Source organism: Musca domestica, unplaced genomic scaffold (genome assembly GCF_030504385.1).
Source record: "Musca domestica strain aabys unplaced genomic scaffold, Musca_domestica.polishedcontigs.V.1.1 1, whole genome shotgun sequence".
Lineage (NCBI taxonomy): Eukaryota > Metazoa > Arthropoda > Insecta > Diptera > Muscidae > Musca > Musca domestica.
Genome location: NW_026712114.1, coordinates 9,759,794 through 9,784,919, shown reverse-complemented (window position 1 = coordinate 9,784,919; position 25,126 = coordinate 9,759,794). Strand labels below are relative to the sequence as shown.

At 34.2% G+C, this 25,126-nt stretch overlaps 1 long non-coding RNA gene across 1 annotated transcript in view; it reads right to left on the bottom strand.

Moving 5' to 3' along the window:
- LOC101895535 (uncharacterized) overlaps positions 1 to 24,907 on the bottom strand; it is a 34,049-nt gene extending 9,142 nt beyond the window's left edge. Inside the window, exons 1-2 of the long non-coding RNA XR_009341607.1 lie at positions 23,950 to 24,907; positions 3,349 to 3,398 (exon numbers count right to left, since the gene is read on the bottom strand). This is a non-coding gene — a long non-coding RNA (uncharacterized LOC101895535). The remainder of the gene's footprint in view (positions 1 to 3,348; positions 3,399 to 23,949) is intronic.
- Between the last annotated feature and the right edge of the window lie 219 nt (positions 24,908 to 25,126).

Below are 25,126 nucleotides of genomic sequence, written 5' to 3'. Positions count from 1 at the left end.
TGTTTTTTTTTTGCTTCACAGATGGATGCGTTGTTGACTACAAAAAAATAGGGTGCTGGGAGGGAGGGAAAGAGGTAGGGCCTGTGGTAGTTGTGTGCAAGACCCATAAAGCGGTGTGCAATTGTTGTATGGAGATAGGTCGGTCGGTCGGTCGGTATTTAGGTAGCTATATACCAGTGTTTGTGAATAATTTTCATACTCTGCACATTGTAGATATTTGCCGCCGCATTTGCTTGTAGCTACCCTACTTCGTTCTCAATTCAATTGTTTGAATTTGCTCTTTGCTTCATATTCGTTTATTTTGTGTGCATTATTTTCTTTGTTTATTTTCACTTTTTCTACTCAGTCGCTCTCTCCCTCTCAGAATCTACATTAATGGAATATACCAGGTGACAGTGGGGGACCCAACCGACCGCGTTAGGCATTATATTCTTTTGAGAGTGTTTTTTTTTTCGATTTACTGCACCAAACAATTTCAAATAAAATATAGGTTTGAAATATTTTGTCGATGACTCGTTAGTTAATTATTTTATATTTTTTTTTTGCAAAAATTCTGAGAGGGAGAGAGAGAGTGCGCGCACAAAATTATCAAAGAACAATAACTCAGGAAGTTATTATGAAATCGGGGTATCTATCAAATTTGTTATTGGGATGGCTCGTTTTGAAATCTTAAAAATTTTGTCGGAATGATTAACCCGTAATTTTAAAGGAAAAGGGCAGTAAAAAATTCCCTGATTGAATTGGGTCCAATTAATTGTTGGAGGAAAATATGCCTTTGTAAATAGCAACACCATTTCCAAAATTGTCGTAAGGAATTAGTCCAATTATCTAATTAAGCCGAATTCTGATTTAAGAAACAAAAAAAAAAAAAAAAAAAAAAACAGCTAAGTTCGGCTGGGCCGAAATTTTTTTAACCTCCACCACCCTCAAAAAATTACGTCGAAACAAATACGGATGTTGTAAAGTTTCCAAACTTCAGATACGAAATTCGAAACAATTCCGATGAGTAATGTCGCTAATATCATCAAAATACCAAATAAAGGGAGATACCGTTGTATGGAGGCTATACTGCGACGTGGACCTGAATAGCTATTTTCCGTCATATGTTGTAATACCCATTACTAACATCAAATAAGAAATTTAATGCAATTCCGGTGAATAATGTCGCGAAAATCCTGGAAATACATATCTATACATTCTAGGACTACATCCTGTTCCAGGGTGTAAAGTTCTCAGAGGGAACTCCTTGTATGGATTTTCAGACTTTTCCATTGAAAATGAAAAGAAAATCGTCAATTTACCGAATATCGGGGGCTATACGATATCGTGGACGTTCTCATTCAGGGGGTAAAGTACTCAAAGAGAACTCATTGTGTAGAATTTCAGACAATGCCATTGAAAACCGTCGAAATAAGGGATGTCGGGAGGTACACTTATAGGATATCGTGGACCTATATAGACAATTATTTTTCAGGGGGTAAAGTACTCAGAGGGAACTCCTTGTTTGAATTTTAAGCCAATTCCATTAAAAAGTGTGGTTCAAATCGTAAAAATACCCAATATGGAGGGGGCACCATTTTATGGGGGCTATACGATATCGTGGACATAGACAATTCTCATTCAGGGGGTAAAGTACTCCCAGAAAACTCCTTGTGTAGAATTTCAGACAATTCTACTAAAAAATGTGGCTAAAATAATCAAAATACCGAATATCGGGAGGTACAGTCATATATGGGGGATATACGATATGGTGCACTTTTCATGGGGTAAATTAGTCATGTGAATCGATATAGCCCGTCTTCCAACTTTTATTGCCTGCAGACAAAAGGCAGATCGGTGAAAAATGTTAGCTTCCTATCTTTATTCGTTTTGACTCTAGCGTGATTACAACAGACGGACGGTCCGATGGACAAATTTTTTTTACGCTGATCAAGAATATGGGTCTAATATGATTATTTCGATGAGTTACAAACGGAATGGCGAATTTAATATACCCACCATACTATATACAGGGAGAGATGAAAAAATTGCAACCAATTTTAGACTGCTGTCATTTCTAAGCCACTCGTCGGACAGCTGTTAAAATTATTCCAGTGACAGCTCATTATATTTTTTACGTGCGTACAAAAGCATTTTTGTGAGAATTTTCCAGAAAAAAAAAAGTTATTCGTGATGGAATTCAAGCGTGATAGTGTATTTTCTTTATATTTGGCTGGAAAACCACAAGTGACTATCGTTAGAGCACTCCACCATTGAAATGTGAATAAATCTTTTGTGTCTCGTACCATCGCTCGTTACCGTGACACTGGTAGCGTAGCCCAACGTTAAGGAAGTGCACGGAAGAAAACAGAAACATTAGCAGAAATGGTTCGAAAAGTAAAGAAGCGTCTTGATCGAAACCCGCCCCGCAGTGGCCGAAAAGTAGCTCGTGAGCTAAACATATCGCAATAATCCATTCGACAAAAATTTAAAAATTAGTTCGGGATAAAGCCATTGAAATTCCAAAAAGTGCAAGAACTTACACCGCAACAGAAAGAAAATAGACTCAAAAGAGCTAAATATTGGTTTTCTCTGAAGAGAAAACATTCGTGGTCCCGCAGTTTGTAAACAAACAAAATAATCTTGTTTACTTGCCATAGAGGTCAGCTGAAAATGTGCACCTTCGGTTGGCTACCAGAACTCAAGCGCCGGTTATGGTAATGGTGTGGACCGCCATTACAGCCCATGGTGCCTCTCCGATCGTATTAGTCGCGAAAATATTCTGGAGGTTGTATTAAAGCCTTGGGCACGGAAACATTTTGGCCTCAGACCTTGGACATTCCAATAGGACTCAACACCATCGCACTCAGAACGCGCCACCCAAGAATGGTTACAAAATGAGGTTCATCGCTTCATTTCCAGCGCACAATGACCACCAAAATCTCCGAGTATCAATCCCTTGGACTATTGTGTCTGGACTATTTTGGAAAGCAACTTTGGCACTAAAATATACCAAAGTGTCGATCACTTCAAGCAAGCGCTTCGCCGGGAATGAACCAAAATACCGTAGAGCAACATTTGAGCAGCGTGTGACGGTTTAATTGGCCGTTTGAAGGCCATAATTCATGCCAAAGGTGACCAATTCAAAGAAATCTAAACTTATTCTAAAATTTGATGCTATTTCCGATATTTTTGCTTTCATTCAATAAAATTAAAAACAAAAAATGTAAAAATTATGGCGTTTGACTTTGTTGACGTTTTTTTTTATCTCACCCTGTATATACTGGCGTAAGTTATCAATTGGCAATTAAGGTGTATTTTTTTTTAATTTTATATAAATAAGTAAAAATATATATTTTATATATTTACCATAATTTTGTACAGTCATCAAGCATCAATCAACTGGATCTCTGGGTATACTGAAAGAAGAAAAATAAAAAAATATTATAATTTTTAAATCATAAATTTAGAAATAAATTATTTGTTAGGTAAATTTGTATTTAAATATTTTACAAAATTAAACTAAAATATGAAGTAATGAGATTTCTTAAATAATTTTATTAGAGCAAATTATCTCTAAACAACGCAAAGACTAATATTTACACCATTTGGAAGGAACTTGAAAATTTCCAAAAAAAAAGTCCGAGAACTACCACTTAAAGGAAAACCGTTATATGGAAACTATACGAAGACGTGGACCTAATTACGAAATTTTTTGTCATAGGCTGAAGTTACCATAACGAACTATAAAAACGAAAACTGTTACAATTCCTGTGAATAATGTCGCAAAAATCATGAAAATACCGAATATTGGGAGGTACTGTCATATGGGGGCTATACGAAGACGTGGACCTGCACAGACAATTTTCTGTCATAGGCTTTAGTATCCATTACGAATTTCAAACACCAAATTTTAAACAATTCCTGTGAATAATGTCGCTAAAACCATCAAAATACCGAATATCTGGAGGTTCCGTTATATGGAGGCTATACGAAAACGTTGACCTGTACAGACAATTTTTTTGTCTTAGGCTGTAGCATCCCTTACGAAGTTCAAATATCAAATTTGAAATAATTCTGGTGAATAATGTCGCTAAAATCATCAAAATACCGAATATCGGGAGGTACCGTTATATGGGGGCTATACGATGACGACAGACAATTTTCTGTCTTAGGTTGTAGCATCCATTTCGAACTTCAAATACCAAATTTAAAACAATTCCGATGAAAAATTTTTTGCCATATCTTGTAGTACCCATTAAGATCTTACAACACGAAATTTGAAGCGATTCCGGTGAATAATGTCGCTAAAATCATCAAAATACAAAATATCGGGAGGTACAGTTATAAGGGGGCTATACGAATACCTGCGAGACAATTTTCTGTCATAGGCTGTAGTATTAATTTCAAACTTCAAATATCAAATTTGAAGCAATTCCGGTGAATAATGTCGCTAAAATCATAAAAATACCGAATATCGGTATGTACCGTTATATGGGGGCTATACGAAGACGTGGACCTGCACAGACAATTTTCTGTCTTAGGTTGTACCAATCATTTCGTACTTCAAATACCAAATTTTAAACAATTCCGATGAATATTGTCGCAAAAATCATCAAAGTACCGAATATCGGGAGGTATCGTTATATGGGGGCTATACCAAAACGTAGACATACATGGCCAATTTTCAATGCCAAAAGTCCTGCAGACATAATATACATTTGAGTAAAATTTTATCAATCTACCTTAATTGTTCGGAAGCTAGAGAGATTTCCACAGACGGACGGACATCGCTAAATCGACATAGAATTTAATGCTGATCAAGAATATATAGACTTTGTGGGGTATAAAATGTATATTTCGAAATGCTACAAGCGGAATGACAAACTTAATATACCCTCCATACTATGGTGAAGGGTATAAAAATATATATATTATTTTTGTTGTCAAATTTATTTTTCTATTTTTGTGTTAATTTCCTTTTTAGCAACATTTTTATGTTACGTCCCAATCGGTCATCAATGAATGACAGTGGCAGCAACGCCGACAAAAAGTCTTCGAAAAATATAAATTAAATTGAGAAATAAAAAATCAACCAAAAACGACTAGAGATGACAAATTGGCATATAAAACCATTAAAAAAACCCAAAAAGCAGAGAACATAAAAAGACAAAAACAAAACATACTCTTACGTATGAATTACGATTGACTCAGTGACTTTGGTTCGCTGGTTGGCTGTTCGATGATTGCTTGTTTGTTTGTCATTCATTGTTAACTGGCAGACATTGCGACTGTAAACAATGGGGAAAAAATAATAATTTATTTCTATTTTGCTGCTATTCTTAATTACTATTCTATTGATTATTATGATGTTGCTGTTTCCTTTTTCGAATTTGGTTTTTTGGAAATTTTAAAGATCGTAAAATGACGAAATAAAACAATGAACATTAAGAGAGAATTAAATTGTTATTATTAATTTTTCAAGTAGTTTTTTATTTATTTTTTGAGATTGTGAAATAGAACTTATACAAAACGTAGTCTCCATGTATGTAAGTGAGTGTAATTCATTTTTTCCTCTTCTTTCTGCCAATCAATGATTGCAGTCATCTTTATCATCATCGCCATTGTCGCTATCAGTTTTTGTATTTCTTCTGTTCACATCATCTTTTCACACACCCACACGTTTGTGGTGTAGATGTTTGCTTTACATTTGCGTTACGTAAACGGAATATTGGCTGTACGTACCTACGTTGTGGCATATTTGAAAATTTGTCAATTAATATTTGCAATAATTGTTATTATCATTAGCGTAAATGTTATTGCATTTTTACACACCTATACACATTGAGAGTTATGACAAATAATTTACTTCCTTTGTTTAAATGTATAAAAAGGTGGGTGGTAGAAAAATTGATATTGTCACGATATCTCTGGGATTTCGGGAGAGAGTAGAAGAAATTGTCCTTTAAGGAATCAGCTTGTGTTTTCGACAACTATATTCCCTTAAGCAATGACTCTGGTATGATACTTTTGGGGGAATATATCAAGTAGTTTGACTTTGTAGTTAATATACATTTGATAATAACACTGTTATATTGGTAGTTGAGATCAAGTTGCAGAGTTTTTGGGCTATTTTGAGATCTACCATAAAAATAATAACAGAGACAAATGGGAAAATCAATCCGCTTTTTTAAATACGTGCTGGTTGTATTCGAAATTAATTGAATTTTCGTAAAAGTCTATCTTTTTTGTTAAGGCGGTTGTCAGATATAGAAGATAATATAATTCTCATTTATCCGAATATTTTAATTACTTTTGAGCCAACTTTTAAACTACTGCTACGGACTTATAAGCAAACTTTATCCCAGAAACCCTTGCATTGCTAATATTTTAAATATTGTCCTTGTTTTGCCTGCATAGGGGTTATAAGGGTATACAGGGTGAGATCAAAAAAACTGCAGCAAAGTCTTAAATTTCATTGACTGAAATCAAAAATGTTGGAAATATCATCAAATTTCAGAATAAGTTTAGATTTGTTCGGATTTTTCACTTTTGACACAAATTATGGCCTTCAAACGGCCAATGAAACCGTCACACGCCCGTAATTTTGCTCTCCGTAATTTTGGTCCATTCCCGGCGAAGCGCTTGCTAGAAGTGATCAACACTTTGGTATTTTTTAGTGCAAACCTTGCTTTCTAAAATACTCTAGACAAAATAGTGCAACGTATTGGTATCCGGAGATTTTAGTGGTCATTGTGAGCTGGAAATGGAGCGAGGAACCTCATTTTGTAACCATTCTTGGGTGGCGCCTGCTGAGTGCGATCGATGGTGCTGAGTCTGTTGGTCTGCGGCCAAAATGTTTGCGTGCCCAAGGCTTTAATACGCCCTCCAGAATATTTTCGATATAATATTGGGCATTTATTTTGATGCCACAGTCGATTAATACTAGCGGAGAGCGACCATCGGCTGTTATGGCTGTCCACACCATCATCATAGCCGGCGCTTGAGTTATGGTGGCCAACCGAAGGTGCACATTTTCAGCTAACCTCTTTGGCAAGTAAAAACAATCTTTTTATTTATTTACAAACTGCTGGACAACGAATGTTTTCTCATTGGAGAAAACCAAATTCGACAGTTCACCGTCTTCTTGAAAGCGAAGCAACTCTTAAGCTCTTTTGAGTCTAATTTCTTTCTGTTGCGATGTAAGTTTTTTACACTTTTTGGAATTTCAATGGCTTTACCCCGAGCTCATTTTTCAAAATTTGCCGAATGGAATATTGCAATATGTTCAGCTCACGAGCCATTGTTCGGACACCGCGACGGGGGTTTCGATCTGGTCGCTTCTTTACTTTTCGAACCATTTCTGCTGACGTTGCTGTTTTGTTCCGTCCACTTCCTTGACGTCGGGCTACACTACCAGTATCACGGTAACGAGCGATGGTACGAGACACAAAAGATTTATTTCCATTTAAATGCTGGAGTGCTCTAACGATAGCCACTTGTGGTTTTCCAGCCAAATATAAAGAATTCACACTATCACGCTTAAATTCCATCACGAATATTTTTTTTTATTTTCTCACCAAAATGCTTTAGTACGCTTGTAAACAATATAATGAGCTGTCACTGGAATAATTTTAACAGTTGTCAGGCGAGTGACTTAGAATTGACAGCAGTCTGAAGTTGGTTGCAGTTTTTTTATCTCACCCAGATATCATTTGATACGACCAAAAGGTACTTCATCGATATAACGGTTTTTGGCCCCAGGTATGTTTGGGCCAAATCCAAGAACTATAAATATGGGTCCATGCTCTTTATTCAGTGGATATACAGCTAAAGAGCTAAAAAAAAACAATTAATAAAATTTTCAAATGTGCAATCGAAGAATTCTGGCTTCCGTAAATATATGGAATTTGTGGCGTATGATTATTGTCAATGATTATACGCCACCGTGTAAAATACACCACAATAACAATTACTATACCATCAGCCATATGACTACAGAGGGTATATATCATTTGATATGGCCAAAACGTGCCTCACCGAAATAACGGTTTTAGTCCCTAGGACACTTTGGACAAAATCCGTTTCAGTACATTAGTACTCTATACCCCGTCCGTTTGTCTCTCTGGCTGGTGCGCAAGATAACTCTCGAAGTGAGTTTCCGATTTCGTCCAAACTTGGTACATCGTAATATTATTGTCAAAATTATATCGGGTTCGGCGATGGACAAGATCGGTCCACTCCTTCTACTTTTGTGCCCAATATTGTTGTTAGAGCTAGGTCAGTTGCGAAAATTGACAGTATCGGCCATTCCTTCTGGTACCTCCCCCGCAACGGGTCAGAATTTTGAACAGCCTTAAATTCTTAAAACGCGAAATCAGCATCCGGCACCTTTTAGACTCGGCACATCCCAATACATCTATTAGCACAAGATCTGGTGTGAAGAAGAAATATATCGGAACACTCCACACAAAGGAACAACATTTTGAATTATCGCAACGCTTACAAAATGAGAAATGTGAGTCCGCATATTCTAATATTTCTATCAGCTCTAGGTTTGGTATGAATATTTATTGGTCCACTCCTTCTTGTATCTCCCCCACAAAGGGTCAACATTCTGAACGAGAAATAAGTGTCCGATTGTCTTCAAATTTCGTTACTAGCTGATTATACAAGCCCATAATTCGCATCAAACTGAGACTTTTTCCGGACGCATTGAATATAACGGTACCTCCCGATATTCGGTATTTTGGTGATTTAAGCGACATTATTCACCGAAAATGTTTCAAATTTGGCATTTTAAGGTCGAAATGGATTCTACAGCCTAAGACAGAAAATTGTCAGTGCAGGTCCACGTCTTCCCATATAAGGGTACCTCCCGATATTCGGTATTTTGATGATTTTAGCGGCATTATTCACCGGAATTATATCAAATTTGGTATTTGCAGTTCGTAATGGATACTGCAGCCCAAGGCAGAAAATTGTCGTATAGCCCCCATATAAGGGTACCTCACAATATCCGCTATTTTTATGATTTTAGCTACATTATTTACCGATTTTTTTTTTAAGTTTCGCATTTGAATATTCTAATGGCTTATGACAAAAGCTACCTAAGCAGGTCCATGTCGTCGTATACCCTAATATAACAGATACATTCGGTATTTTTAAGATTTTAACAGAATTTTTAAAGGATTTCATTGTTTTTTGAGAAGTGCCAAATTCGTTCCAAATGGTGGAGGGTATACAGCTTTTTTACTTGTTTTATATTCTGAAAATTGTTAAACCATTTTTCTACGGATTTGACTCTAATTAAAGATTTGAAGTTCTCAAATGGTAGTTTGATAGGAAATCGTTAGTAGGGTCTAAAAATATTCTACCCGATTTCTCACTAGTTTTACGTCCTTCCTCTTTAATTAAGAAAAAATATTAAAAAAATGTCAGCACAAAATGCAATGGGTCAGGAGGTTTCCCCTCCTAAAATCTAACCTGTCACGATATTTTTAATTTTATTCTACTTCAAATGTATATTGAATCGAATGTGACACCCTTGTTTGAATACTCCCATTTATCTTCTTACCGGTACACTCCACTTTAAAACACTTCTCCAATACAACGTTTACACCCATTTGGAAAATCAAATAAAAAAATCTGTTTTCCCTATGAGGTAATATTTATTTTTAAACAAGTTTTTTTTTTTTTTTTAATTTCCATCTACCCAAATAAAGTCATAGAATTTTCTAAGCTGTTGCCAATGAATGACCACCAACAGCGTCAGTGCTACCAATACAAACGACGTCTTTATTTTTTTCATTTTTTTTCGAAACAACATTTCATTTTTCTTTTTTGATAAATGACTGCAAAACTAATTTACACGGATAGTGGCAGCGATGTTGTTGTTGGTGTTGTCATTTTTCCTGTGGTTGTTGCTATCTTCCCCATTAGCTTATATCTAATGATTTTTGGTTCAAGCATTTTCATTGTTGTTGTTGTTGCTGCTTTTGTTGTTCTGATGTCAATTAAATTTATTATATTTTGTGTTTCAGTTGTTGTTTTACTTTTTTTTCGTTCTGCTATGACTTGTCTCGGTTTGGCTCGAATGCACTTTGTGCTCACGTAACTTAAATTCGATTCCAGTTCAAACGTTCAAACCCCATAGTTCCTAGCCTCCTCTTCTTCCTCACTCCTGCCCCACTCCACCCCCCGACTAATGAGCCAATTGAATTGTCGTAATCATAAGCTGGCTGTATATTGTCACCATCATCACCAGCAGCAGTAGAGCAAAAAAATTTACTTACGTCTCTGTCTCATCCTTTTTGTTTGCACTGTGTGTGCAGTGTTGTTGTTGTTGCTGCTGTGTGTGTTTTGTTGTTGTTTTTTTTTTTGCTAGTTTGCTAAACGTTTTTAGTGTATTTATTTTCATTTACGTAATTCGTTGTGAATAATCGTTATATATGGCAAAATGCTTACAAATGTTTTTTATAGTATACGAAATGAAATACAGTGGGACGTCAATAGAGAGGAAAGAACGTAATAATAATAACGTTTCGGAATGCTTTCAGATTTACGGTAATGATTTCTCATGAAATATGTTACACTCAGAGGGAAAAATAAAAAATCGAAGTTAACATAGGTCTTGGAACTTTTAATACCCCCCTCCATCATGAATCATACCTAAGCCTGTGAAAAAGTATTTAGCACCGAATTTTGGAGATATTTGGTCTCAGAGTGTGAAAAATATAAAAAAAAAACAGTAAAGAAAGTCTTAAAGTCGGGCGGGGCCGACTTTATGATACCCTAACCCACTTTGCTAATTTAGTAGAGCTCCACATAACAATTAAATGTTTTTATAGGAGAATTTAATAATACACGCTATGATTATAATTATAATTTAAAGTTCAAAGGACTAAATATGCCGAAGCATTTGTATCTTTTAAATTCGGACTTGTGATGCCCATTGGGTGCACATATAATTAAAAATCGAATAAAAATATATATAGGAGCTATATCCAAATCTGAACCGATCTCGATAAAATTTGGCAAAGATATTTCTGAGCTGTATTTGATATATTTCCCTGAATATCGTTGTACGGAATGCATATTACGATTGTAGATAACAAATATAACAAATCGGATGAGCAATATATACGGAAGCTATAGGTATATCTGAACCGATCTTCACCAAATTTAACATACTAGCTTCTAGACTCAATTCGGTCGTAAGTGCCAAATTCCATCCTATTTAGACGAATATTAGACGTTTGGCTCACAATAAAAGGTAAATCGGACGAAGTTTTATATGGGAGCTATATCCAAATCTGAACCGATCTAGACAAAATTTAGCAAATATATTTCTGAGCTGTATTTGATATATTCCCCCAAATATTGTTGTTACAGAGTGCATATTACGGCTGCGGAGGACAATAATAACAAATCGGATGAACAATATATATGGGAGCTATAGCTATATCTGAACCGATTTCGATCAAATTTGGCATACTTATTTTCAGGCCTTGTTGTATGTGCAAAATTCCATACTATTCGGGCTGATATTACACGTTTGGTGCACAATAAAAGGCAAATCGGACGAAGATATATATGGGAGCTATATCTAAATTTTGACCGATTACCTCCAATTTCACAAATGAATTGTGCAAAATTTCATCTATATAGGGCAATAAATGCGGACTGTACTTTGTTTACAAAAATACATGGACAGACGGACAGACGGACGGACGAACATGCATAAATCGACTAAGAATTTGATTCTATGCAGATCATCAAAAGGAACTATGGGTCTATCTCGTTTCCTTTTGCCTGTTACAAACAAATGCACAAAGACATAAAAAAACATCGCCCAGGCCGAGGGAAAATTTCTGGGGCTGAGCTGTTTTTAATTGTAGTTTTACATGTTGGCATGATTACGTAATTTAAATGGTTTCTTAAGAGAAGTATACGTCTCAGAATTATTAATTATTAGCACCAATTTCTAAAATATGATGCGATTGGTAGTAAATATATCGAAATTAAGTTAACCATAACTAAAGTGTTGGTGAAGCGTTATTCTAGCGACAACTGGTAGCGTGGCTCGACGTCAAGGAAGCAGACAGAAGAAAACAACAACATCAGCAGAAATGGTTCGAAAAGTAATGAAGCGACTTGATCGAAATCCGTGTCGCAGTGGCCGAAAAATTGCTCATGAGCTGAACATATCGAAATATTCCATTCGGCAAATATTAAAAAATGAGCTCGGGGTAAAGCCATTGAAATTCCAAAACGTGCAAGAACTTACATCGCAAGAGAAAGAAAATAGACTCAAAAGAGCTAAAGAGTTGCTTCGCTTGGCCGAAAGTGGTGAACTGCCGAATTTGGTTTTCTCCGATGAGAAAACATTCGTTGTCCAGCTTGACAAAAAGGTCAGCTGAAAATGTGCACCTTCGGTTGGCCACCAGAACTCAAGCGCCGGCAATGATGATGGTGTGGGCCGCCATAACAGCCGATAATCGCTCTCTGCTCTCAGATGTTAATCAATCGTGGCATCAGAATAAATGCCGAATATTATCGCGAAAATATTGTGGAGGGAGCATTAAAGCCTTGGGCACGCAAACATTTTGGCCGCAGACCTTGGACATTCCAACAGTACTCAGCACCATCGCACTCATCACGAGCCACCCGAGAATGTTTACAAATATTCGTGTGCCGAAATATTGTATGTATGGGTCCACGCTTTGGTACCTCGTATCCTCTGGTATCTCGGGAGGTACCGTTGTATGGGGTCTAATATAACGGTACCTCCCGAGATTCGGTATTTTGATGATTTTTGCCACATTTTATCATGGATTTGTCTAAAAATTGGTATATGTTGATCATAGTGGGTTCTAGCTCCGGTGGCATAGCCCTATATAGCGGTACCTCCCGATATTCGGTATTTTGATGATTTTTGCAAAATTTTCCCACGAATATGTCTAAAATTGGGTAAAAGTAGTTCATAATTGGTTCTAATGTTTCCATTACCCTAAAGTGAGGTTATTAAAAGTTCAGCCTGGCCGAACATAATGTTTTTTTACTTGTTAGTAATTAACAGGTAAAAAAGCTAAAAATTTGACAATTTTCAAAAACAATAAAATCCGTTAAAAATTCTGTTAAAATCTCTAAAATACCGAATGTAGCCGTATATTAGGGTCTATAAGACGACATGGACCTGCATAGGCAACTTTTGTCACAAGCTATTACAATATTCAAATGCGAAACTTGAGAAAATCTGTTTATAATATAGCTTAAATCATCAAAATACCGAATATAGGGAGGTACCATGGGGGTTATAAAACGTGGACCTGCACAGACAATTTTCTGGCATAGGCTGAAATACAAAATGTGAAATAATTCCGGTAAATAATGTCGCTAAAATCATTAAAATACAGAATATCGGGAGGTACCGTTATATGGGGGCTATACGAAGACGTGGACCTACATGGCCCAATTTCAATACCAAGAGACAGACATGATACACATTTGAGTAAAATTTTATCAATCTACTTCATATCGTTCGGAAGCTAGAGTGATTTCCACAGATTTACAGACGGATAGACGGACGGACATTGCTAAATCGACGTAGAATTTTATGCTGAGCAAGAAAATATATACTTTGTGGGGTCTAAAATGTATATTTTGAGGTGTTACAAACGTAATGACAAAATTTAATATACCCTCCATACTATGGTGGAGGGTATAAAAACCCCCCTTGTTATAAACTTATTTGAAGTTTTTACTGGCCAATGCCTTAAATATTTTCAAAAATTTCCAATAAAAGATAATGGGGCTAAAAGTTTTTGTTCATTAAAATAAAACCAAAAACCAAGTGACTGGTACAAAAATCAGTCAGATAGATAATATGCAATCTAATAGGATTCACTGTTTACCTAATATATACAAAATATATTGTTATATCATTTCTGCATAACGTCATCGCGAAAATCTAACAAAGCATTCATTCCATAAACGAGTACATTATTATCGAGATTAAATATCATCAGGCGGCATTCTACAAATGTGAATTGTACTTTTTTGTACTTATTTGCATTTACTCCTTTGTATCGTAATTTAATTTCCCACTTACAATAGTTTGAACAAATACAGACATAATAAAAAAATATATATTCATTTTTTTTGAAACACTCTGGCGATAACCTATCTATTGTCCATATTAAGTACTACCACCGAAAGATAACATCAAATTGTCAGAATGAAAGTACATATGTATGTATGTGTGTGTATTTGAGACAAATGATTACAACGATTGTTTTTTGTAAAGTGTACATGAGTACGTACGATAATTAAAGGCAAATGAAAACTATATATTGTTTTATATTTCGCACAGTGGTTACGCGTGGAGAACCCCATCTGGCTACATCAATTAAATTAAACAGAAGCATAGCGTTCATAAAAATAGAGTTTAGTTGAACATAACCAAATAAAAATTGGTAGAAACTGCACTAAACTCCGGGTTGCACTTTGTATGCCCAAACATATAAAAATACCGATTATTTTTGCCAGAAAATCTTAGAACTTCGGACCGATAATTCTAAATTGAAGCCTATTTAGTTACAATCCTGATTAGGTTGTGTGTAAAGTTTCTAATGTATACTTTAAACATTTTCTGCTAGGATGTATTCTAGGCAATAAGACTTTAAATATCTAATTACAGATACAACGAAAAGCAACTGATAATCCTATATTGAGCTTATTAAACGTAGACATATTTTTGGGAATATACCCAACCCAATTGATATCGACATAGAAATCATCGATTTCGAAAAAATAATTAAACGATCGATGGAGTCACTTTTTATACCCTCCACCATAGTATGGAGGGTATATTAAGTATGTCATTCCGTTTGTAACACCTCGAAATATACATTTTAGAACCAACAAAGTATATATATTCTTGATCAGCATAAAATTCTATGTCAATTTAGCGATGTCCGTCCGTCTGTAGAAATCAGTCTAGCTTCCGAACGAATTAAAGTAGATTGATAAAACTGTACTCAAATGTATATTATGTCTGCAGGACTTTAGGTATTGAAAATGGGCCATATAGGTCCACGTTTTAGTATAGCCCCCATGTAACGGCACCTCCCGATATTCGGTATTTTGATGATTTTAGCGACATTATTCACCGGAATTATTTCAAATTTGGTATTTGAAGTTCGAAATCGATATTACACCCTAAGCCAGAAAATTGTCTGTGCAAGTCCACGTCTTCGTATAGCCCCCATATAACGGTACCTCCCTTTTTTCCGTATTTTGGTGGTTTAAACGACATTATTTACCCGAATTGTTTCAAATTTGGCATTTGAAGTTTGCAATGGGTACTACAGCCTATGACAGAACATTGTCGATGCAGGTCCACGTCTTCTTTTAGCCCCCATATAACGGTACCTCCCGATATTCGGAACTTTGATGATTTCAGCGACATTATAAACAGATTTTTTCAAGTTTCGCATTTGAGAATTATAATGGGTTTTGACAAAAGTAGCCTATGCAGGTCCATGTCTTCGTATAGACCCTAATATAACGGCTGCATTCGGTATTTTTAAGATTTTAACAGAATTTTTAACGAATTTTATTTTTTTTTTTTTTTTGAAAATTGCCAAATTCATTCCGAATGGTGGAGGGTATTCAATGTTCGACCCAGCCGAACTTACAGCTTTTTTACTTGTTTTAAAATAAATTTTACTACTCATCTCAGGTTTCGGGTCGAGAAAATAATATTTAGATATAGCAAGTTGTAAAGAACCGCTAAATTGTTTCATAAGTTAAGACAGATAAAAATACTTAAAATTGTGACCCTTTGTGGGTCAAGTACCGGAAGGGGTCGCGGATATATATCATCTTCACAACAGCGTGAAATTTAAAGAGAGTTGGAAGCTTATTTCGCATTATTTGAGCGTTTTGTTTTTCAAAATTTTGAACCTTATGTGGGGGAGGTATCGGGAGAAATATTTCGATCTCTACCATCTTTATAACAAATCTTGTCTTGATGGATATATTGAGATATATCAAGATTGAATGGAATCGGATGTCAATTTCGCGCTTTTTAAGCTTCATGAATATTAAAAAATTTTACCCTTTGTGGGGTCGTATCATAAAGGGTGGAATATATTCCATCTTTACAGCAGATCTTCTGTTAGTAGAAATATTATGATGTGTGGAATTTGAAGAGAATCGGATGCTTATGTCGGATTTTATAAACGTTTTGGTTATTCAAAATTTTGACCTTTTTTGGGGAACGTACCAGAAGGAGTGGTCCGATCTCTAACATCTTTATAACAGATCTTGTGCTGATGGAAATATTGAGATTTGTCAAGTCTGAATGGAATCAGCCGCTAATTTCGCGTTTTATGAGTTCACGGATAGGGAGTTACCAGAAAGAGTGGACAGATATTTTTAGTTACACAGAAAATTTTCAGTTAGTAGAAATAATGGGATGTGTGAAATATGAAGAGAACCGGATACTCATTTCGGATTTTATGATCGTTTTGGATATTCAAAACTTTGATCCTTTGTGGGGGAGGTATAACAGATCTTGTGCTGATAGAAATATTGAGATGTGCCAAGTCTCAATGGAATCGGATGTTGATTTCGCATTTTATGAGTCTCACGGATATTCAAAATGTTGACCCTTTGTGTGGGGAGGTACCAGAAGTAGTGAACCGATATATCCCATATTTACACCAGTCTTTGGGTTAATAAAAATATTGCGACGTGAGCAATTTGAAGACAAACGGACATTTTTACAATTTGTAGGGGGAGGTACTTGATGGATTGGACCGATATTGTCCATTTTTGCACCTGACCTAGCACTGAAGCAAATATTAGAATTTGCAAAGTTGGAGCAAAATCGGATTATCGTTTTTCTTTCGGTGCGGTAAAATATCTTTTTTTTTAATATTTCGATCTTTTGTAGGGAGGTATCAGCAGGAGTGGACCAATATTGCCCATCTCCGAACTCGATTTAAGTTTGGTAATAATATTACGATGTACCAAGTTTGGACCAAATCGTATACTCCCTTCGAGAGTTATCGTGTACACCAGCTAGACAGAAAGACGGACGGACATCGCTAGATTGACTCCAAATGTCCTGAAACGGACCTAGGGTCTAAAACCGCTATTTCGATGAGGCACGTTTTAGCCATATCAAATGATATATACCCTCTCTAGCCATATGGCTGAGGGTATAATAAAACCAATGCCAGAAATCCCAGGCCCTAAGCTCAAATAGTTATGTCGCACATTGCTATCAAACAAAATCATTCATGTGTAAATTATTAAGATTAATAGCGAATAAATGAAAATTATTTACAAAAACTTAGAAAACAAACATCTGTGTGAACAAAGAACCCAGAATATTTTTAGTTTTGTCAATTAAACAAAAATGAGAAAAATAAGAAATAAACAAAAAAAAAAAAGTTTTGCCATGAAATAAAAATTTTCACAAAGATGTTTCAAAAGATTGACACATCTGGCGTAACTGGCTTATGAAATAAAAGCTATTTTCTTTGGCATTAAAATTTAAATGAAAAGAAAAACGACGTAAAGAAAGGTTGGCGAACAAGAGGAACAACTACAACTATGAAGGCGATGAAATGCATACATAATACATTGTCTTTAAAACGACAAATTGCTACCATAATATGTAAGTACATTGGGGTGGGGTGGTGAAAATTGAATAATAAATGTTAAATTATAGAAATGGTGAAAATTTAGCATTTAAAAAAAATTGTATTTAATTTTTAATAATTATGGTCTGTATTAACAATATCCTGAAAAAAGCACCTTGGTAACTCGCTTTAGGGTTAACGTTTTATACCCAAGTATATCGTGTTCTTATCTGAAATATTTTTCGGCAATATTTTTACTAGACACCTAAAGTGAAGGTATTCCAAGTAATTTTATTTAGAATCTGATATAGGATGTTCTAAAAGTTGTCAAATCTACACCTATTACAATTGTTTTCTTTAACGTCAAAAATAAATTAATTTAGTTCTCTCATAGCAAAAAAGCACCCACACTAATATATTTTAATATAGAATTTTTATATATATTATAAACAATTTGTTTCCTCATTGAAATGTAGAACAAACTCGCAATGAAATTCTTTGCTGTTTATTACCATCAAACTGACGATAATCGTCATCTCAGAATTGCAGCCATTAACATCAAAACCGGATGTTCACATTGCACCCATCTATACACATACACTCACACACATGCATATGGCAAACTGACGATGTAAGAATGTTTGAATGCATTACCATTATTATATAAATAAATATTTGTTTGATTTTATTTATCGATTTTTTGTTTGTTCTTATTGCATTGCAGGTCTTCGTTTTTCTTTCTTGTTTGCATTTTAAATTTTCTGCCGTGCACTTTTTGTAGATTTGGATATTGTTTACATTCAAGTGTGTAGGGAAATTTTGTTTATTTTTTTTGCAGAAGAAAAAAAAAGTAGATTGAAAATTGAAAATGAGCTTCAATAAAAGAGGGGGGAATAATCTACAAAGAAGGAAAAACAACTCTGCAAGAAGTTATTTTTCTTCTGAGCAAGATTAGAAATGCTGCTGAAATAATATTTCTTTAATAATCCCAAATTTTAAAAGATTACTTTTAAGGAATCGAAGGCTATAGGCGTGGATTTTTAAAGAACATTATTCATGTATGTCTGCCAAGGCAATAATCGTGAATTTTTTTAAGAAAGTTTATTCAAAGACTATTACAGCGATAATGGTGGACTTTTAAAGGAGATTTTTTCAAGGACCTTTGAAGCTATAATCGTGGATTTTTTTAAAGAAAATTTGAATCTTGAATTTTTAAAAGAATATTTTTTTCAAGAATCTTTGAAGCTATAATCGTGGATTTTTATAAAGAAAATTTGAATCTTGAATTTTTAAAAGAATATTTTGTTCAAGGACCTTTGAAGCTATCATAGTGGATTTTTTGAAAGAAAATTTAAATCTTGAATTTTTAAAAGAATGTTTTTTCAAGGACCTTTGAAGCTATCATCGTGGATTTTTTAAAGAAAATTTCTTCATGGATTCTAATCATGGAATTTCGAAGAAAATTTCTTAATGGACCTCGGAATTTATGATCGTGGATGTTTGAAGAAAATGTCTTCTTGGGACTCCGAAGTGAAGATAGTGGGTTTTAAGGAATATTTTTTCAAGAACCTCCGAAATGAATATAGTGTATTTTTTAAAGAACATTTTGTTTTAAAAAAACTTTCATGGACGGCCGAAGTTATAATCGCAGGCTTTTTTAAAAAAATTTGAATCGTGAATTTTTAAAAGAATATTTTTCAAAGACCTTTGATGCTATAATCGTGGATTTTTTAAAGAAAATTTCTTCGTGGACTTCCGAAGTTATAATCGTGGAATTTTGAAGAAAATTTTTAAATGGACCTCGGAATTTATAGTCGTGGATTTTTAAAGAAAATGTCTTCATGGACCTCCGAAGTTATAATCGTGTATTTTTAAAGAATATTTTTTCAAGGTCCTCCGAAGCTATAATCGTGCTTTTTGAAAAGAATAATTTTAAGGACATTTAAGGCTCCAATCGCGAATTTATAAATTAATATTTATAATGGAATTTAAGGCTATAATCTTGGATTTTATAAAGTATATTTTATACTTTAATTCACTAAACGTGAATTTTTAATATATATGCAATAATCGTGGATTTTTAAAAATTTATTTTGAAGGACATTTGAGGCTCTAATAGTGGATTTTTTTTAAAGAATGGTTTTGCAAGCACTATCAATGCAATAATCGTAGATTTTTAAATTATTATTTTATCGAGGACCTCGGAAGTTCTAATTGTGGATTTTTTCAAGAAAATGTATACCAGAACTATGAAGGCTATAATCGTTGAATTTTAAAAAATATGTTGAATGACATTTAGGATTATAATCTTGGATTTTTAAAAGGATATTTTGAACGACATTTAAGGCTATAATAGTTGACTTTTAAAATAAAAATTTGTAAAGGACCTCGAAGCTATAATCGTGGATTTTTCAAAAATATTTTTTCAGGGAATATCACGGCAATAATCGTGGATTTTTTAAAAAATATTTTTTCAAGGAATATTACGGCAATAATCGTAGATTTTTTAAAGGATGTTTTTTCCAGGAATATCAAGGCACCAATCGTTGATTTTTTTTAAATAATCTTTTGAAGAACATTTAAAGCTCTAATAGTAGACTTTGTAAAGAATATGTTTTCAAGACAATCAAGACAATAACCGTAGGTTTTTAAAATACTTGTTCCTTCGGGGACCTCCGAAGCTATAATCGTTGATTTTTTAAAATGTGTTTTTTCAGGGCCTCCGATAATTGTGTTTTTTTAAAGGTTTTTTTTCAAGGACTATCAATAATCTTTGGATTTTAAAAAAATATTTTGAAGTACTCTTAAGGATCTAATCGGGAATTTTTAAAAGAAAAAATTTTCAAGGACCTTCAAAGCAATAAACGTCTGTAATAAAATCTGTAATAAAATTCTGCTATGGGTCCGGAAGACATTAAATGTCTTAATCTTACCTAAACGCGAGGAGTTCACATATATTAAAACACACACACATTTAAGAGTTAAATCAGTATGAAGTTATGCAAAATACTCATATATAGCATCATTTAAAAAGAATGACGTCAAACACAAAAATATTCTTCACCAAATTTTACTATAGGTCGCTGAAGAAAAGTATTTTCTATTTTCATCATACATCAGAAATTGTTGCCAAAAAAGCGAACATGTTTGATTTTTGAGCCCTAAAAAAACTTTTCACCGTCTACTATTTCACCGTCTCCATATGTAAACCCTAGAAACCCAAAATGACCTCAATGTCAAATTGCAGACATTCAGCTCTATCCCTTTACCAAATACCAAATCTAGTAGCATTTATTTTTTTTTCGTACAATTATAGTACACATTTTCAAAACAACATCAATATATCAACCTCAGATACAAGCAGTGACATCTTTATCAAATTTCAGAATTTAAGCCATATTCCTTCACCCAATACCAAATTTAGTCCTATTCACTACTTTTCGTACAACTACAGTACACATTTCCAAAACCGTCTCCATTTCTCAATTTCATGTGGTTTTCAGCCCTATCCCTTCACTTAATAGACATTTAGTATTTTTCGTATTAAAAGGGGGGTGAAAAGTACTCAATAGTATTAAATTTTGTTCTGGGTTTAGAAATTTAAACACAGATACCATCAGTAATCTAAATATGAAATTTCAAAATATTATCTCTATTTCTTTACCCATTACCAAAGATAGTACGATTCGTACAATTAAAATACACATTTCCGAAACCAACTCCATATTTTAACCACAGAAGCCAATAGTTACATCTATGTCGAATTTCCTGATTGCAGCTATTCTATTTCTTCGCCCAATACCAATTTTATTATCACTTAGTACCTTTCGTACAATTATAGTGCACATTTCCAAAACCGTCTCCATTTCTCAATTCCATATGCCTATATATCAAATTTGATATTGATATTCACTTAATACCAATTTTAGTAATTTTAAGTATATTTCGTACAATTATAGTTCATATTTCCAAAACCACCTCCATATCTCAATCCCAAGTACCAACACTGACCACAATATCAAATTTGAGGTTTTCAGCCCTCTCCCTTCACTTATTACCAAATTTAGTACCATTAAGAACATTTCCTTCACTTAATACCAAATTGATTACCATTAAGTACTTTTCGAACAAATAGAGAATGAAAAGTACTGAATGGTACTATATTTTGTACAAGGTTTGGAAATCCTAGAAAACACAAATCGCATCAGTAATCTAAATGTCAAATTTCAGATTTTTCTCTCTTTACCTTCACCCAATACCAAATATAGTAACTACCATTCAGTACTTTTCGTACAATCATTGTACACATTTCCGAAACCACCTCCATTTGTCCAGCCCACATATGAACAGTAACCCTATTAGCAAATTTCAGATTTCAAACACTGTATGTTCACCCAAATACCAAATTGTACCAAACTTAGTACTATTTGAAACTTCGTACACTTGAAGTATACATTTCCAAAACCAGCTCTTTATCACAAACCTACCACCAACAGAATAAATTTCCAAATTCTAACTTCATCCGTTCTCCCTAAGACAAACTGTTCCAAATTTGGTACCATTTAGTAGTGTTCTCACACTTAGCACACACTTCCAAAACCACCTTCTCATATCAAACCTACTTTCCAACCTTGATTCTCAAGTTTTTAGCTCTATTCGTTCACATAATACCAGATGAAATCATTTTAGAAGTTTAGTGCCACTTTAGAACTTTTTGTAACCTCAAGGTTCGAATTTCCAAAAAAAAACCTTTGGTACTTCTATCCTACACTCCATCAGTGACTCTAATTCCAAGTTTCAGAATTCTAGCTCATTTCGTTTGTCCAATACAAGATATTACATTTTTATCCATTGTACCATTTTGTACGAATTTCCAAAATTTCAAGATTCAAGCTTCAGCAATTTCATGTGGGCGTTGATCCTCCGTCCGTCAGTCATTCCAAGCTAACATATTATTCCGAATTCGGTACGAATCTTTGCTAAAACCCCCGATTCTAATTCCGATTTTGGTACAGAAGTTGTATGGATGTGGTTCTTGAAATCGGAAAGTTTTTCTAAATCAGTTTAATTTCTAAAAATAATTTAGAGAAATTGGTAAATTTCTAAAAAAAATTAGTAGAACAGTGTTGGTTTGTTTGTTCGGGATACCGTAGTATTTTGTTGTTGCAAAATGGTCAGGCTTAATCCTTTTATTGAACGATGGTTACTTGGGTAAAAAAAGTTTTTTTGTCACAGAAGTTATTTTTAAAATAACTTCTGGGAAGAATATCCCAGAAAAAAAAACAAGGAAACTGATGAGGATTGGTGGCTCTTTCCGAGACCTAGGTATTCCCTGTCTTACCCCCTGCTAAACATTACCATCGTTCTCCACTAATAAACAAATGTTGTTTTTATAAAAACAACAATAAAGGGATTAAGCCTGACCATTTTGCAACAATAAAAAAATTAATTAAAATTTAAAAATCTCGGAAAAAATCTCAAGCCACATCCCTCGAAAGAAAGGGTTAACAGAGATTATTTGCTGGGACCATAAGTCATTCATTGTGCATTTTTGAAGTTAAATTTGGAACCACCGTAACCATGGATTTTTATTATTTTTTTTTTTTTTTAATTAATTAAGGACTCAAGACTTTTTTGTTTTGATTTTTTCGAGGACCCACAATGCCTGGACTTTATTGGGAATATATTCTTCACTATTCCATTTTAATTATTTTCACTGAAAATCTATTTTTCAAAATTGTACTATTTTCACTTTTTTTCGTTGCTAGATATACCGTCGGCAAATTGTTGCACATTTTTTCACCCGGCGGTATTAGTTTTATTCGCAGCTAAGGTATTTTGCAAGCACTTGGCTCCGCCCACTTTTTTTTAAATTTTCCTTTACATTAGTGTCTCTATGCAAATAACCAACACTGTAACACTAGCAGAACTTGGCGTATAGTTTTTCCCTCGAGAACAGTAGAGAACAAATTAAGCTTGATTTGCATTTGCAAAATATTTCTGTGATTGGTTGGTTGGTTGGCTGTTGTGTTCCTTTTTCGTGTTCACAAATAGGTGGCAACATTGTTGCAGCGATGTCATCAATGAAAAACTGTTTTAGGTTTTCACAATTTTTCTAATTTGTTGCTACATTTTTTTTCTTCGTCTTTTTTCTAATTGAATTGTTGCAAATTTACATATAAAATTAGAAAGAATTTCACCACAAATGTTTTTTGGTTTCTTTTTTTGAGATGAAGGAAAAGGGACGGACCTCCGGATGTGGAATTATTATTATTATTAGTTTGTAGAAATACATATATACACACATACATACTTACAAGCAGAGTAAGAAACGAACAACAACTAGGTATTCACTATCGATTTCAGTGGTTGGGCAAAAGTTTTCTTTCGAAATTTAGATTACGACGCAATTTGTTGCCATTTTTCTTGGAAGGTAGGGTTTTGGAACAAAATTTGTGTGTTATTATTGTTTGTTTTGTTATTAGATTTTATAAATTTGTATTCTTGTAAATATTTTCACTTTTTTCGAAATTATTTTTTTCTCCTTATTTTGGCAATTTTATTTTTTGTCATGTTTTTTTCTTCCGCTTTATTTTCTGTTTCACTTTTGTTTCTTTTGGCAATTACTACCACTGCTATATGTTGTTTGAATGTTTGTTGCTTTGCCTTGTTTCTGTTTTTTTTTTTATTTTTTTTGTTACTACGCTTGCAATTCTGGTGTTTTTAGTGCGCTGCTCTATATCCGTTTTGTACGATCGCACAAAGGTTTCAATTCTCAATGCCACAGCCATCCGAAGCAGTCCATATGGAAAGTTTAGTTTGCTTCTCTACCTTCGGTTTTCAATGGCAACGCCAACGGCGACAGCGACGTTGCTTTTCGTCGTAACCGTCGTCGCCGTTTAGAATCGTAGACGTCCCCGTCATCCAACAATTGCTACTGTCTCTAGAATTCATCATCATTCCCTGTTGTTATTTTTTTGTTGTTCAATTTTTATTTTTGCTACGTTGATTTCATTATGACAACAGCTGCGCTGCCGCCGTTTGCTGTTGCTGTTCATTCTGTTGTTTGAAGCAGCGACAACTGTTGTTAACATTTACGTTGTTGTTGCTGCTGCTGCTGCTATCGTTACTGGTGAGATTCTACCACAAACAGGGAATACAAAAATAGTGAGTATGGATTTTGCCATATTTTCCAATATGGGACATTCCATACTGAATGGAAAATAAAAAATATGGAAAACTTTTAGAATAAATAAAAAATCAACAGACCTAAAATAGTGTGATTTTTTTTCAATTAAGGCTAAAATCATGTAGTTTAAAATAAAAACATTTTTAAGCTATTCAACCATTTTGAAGCACCCATAGCCACCATATTACAGTACTTCCAGATATTCGGAATTCTGGTAATTTATAGCCACATTATTGAGGAGATTTTTGTTTTTAATTATGTATGTAGAGTTTGAAGTGGAATCTGTATTTAACGGCAGAGG